Source organism: Mesitornis unicolor, unplaced genomic scaffold (genome assembly GCF_000695765.1).
Source record: "Mesitornis unicolor isolate BGI_N332 unplaced genomic scaffold, ASM69576v1 scaffold22109, whole genome shotgun sequence".
NCBI lineage: Eukaryota > Metazoa > Chordata > Aves > Mesitornithiformes > Mesitornithidae > Mesitornis > Mesitornis unicolor.
Genome location: NW_010208267.1, coordinates 83,479 through 84,282, shown reverse-complemented (window position 1 = coordinate 84,282; position 804 = coordinate 83,479).

Sequence of the window (804 nt, the reverse complement as noted above, 5' to 3'; positions counted from 1 at the left end):
TGGCATAGAGAGAATGGCCCTGCTTTGGCCCTGTGTCACTTTAAGTACAATAGTTGTGTTGCTCTCCACCAGTCCTCCTCTGATCTGCAGAAGTGCTGCAGTACTCTTTCCTAGGATGAGTATATATGAGGTGCTTGAACTCTGTGTGAAGTAAGTAGTAAGCCTTGGAGAGCAAAGGATGTTAATTTTATCAGCAATGAGCCAAAGCAGTCACTGACACAGACAAGTGCAATTCAGACACTTCGGAGGACTTCCATTTGCTTGTGGTAAGAGTTGATTTGGCCCCAGATTTCTAAATCATCAAGTAGCCTGTGAACTGTGGTTGTGTTGCTGCTTTTGTGCTTACTGTGTGAGGGAAGTCTGGTCTCAGACGTTTCATGCAGACAATTAACAGTTGCATCTTACCATAGAATGTGAAGACCAGAATGACTGCAGATATGCCTGTGATGAGGACATCCGAAGGGCTGAAAGGACTAGTAATGCAATATGATGAATGCTCTCTGTGACCCTTAGCATCTTACCCCAGTCGCTGTCAGGGTGATGAAATTAATGCCTATTATGTTTGTGCACATGTTTCAGATCGGATGAGGACTAAATGTTCTTCAAGTTTTTCTTTTTTGTTGTAATTATGTTTGATATTTTGTGTTGAGTGGCGGTGAAGAAATAATAAAGAAGTCATCACTCGGACTGCTTCCTGAAGGATCGTTTTCCATCTGAAGGGTTTTGACAATTGACTAAAATCCATGGCTGAATTAATGTGCATGGATTTTGTTCAGTGCTTGTGCCAGCTCTGTTCCCTACCCC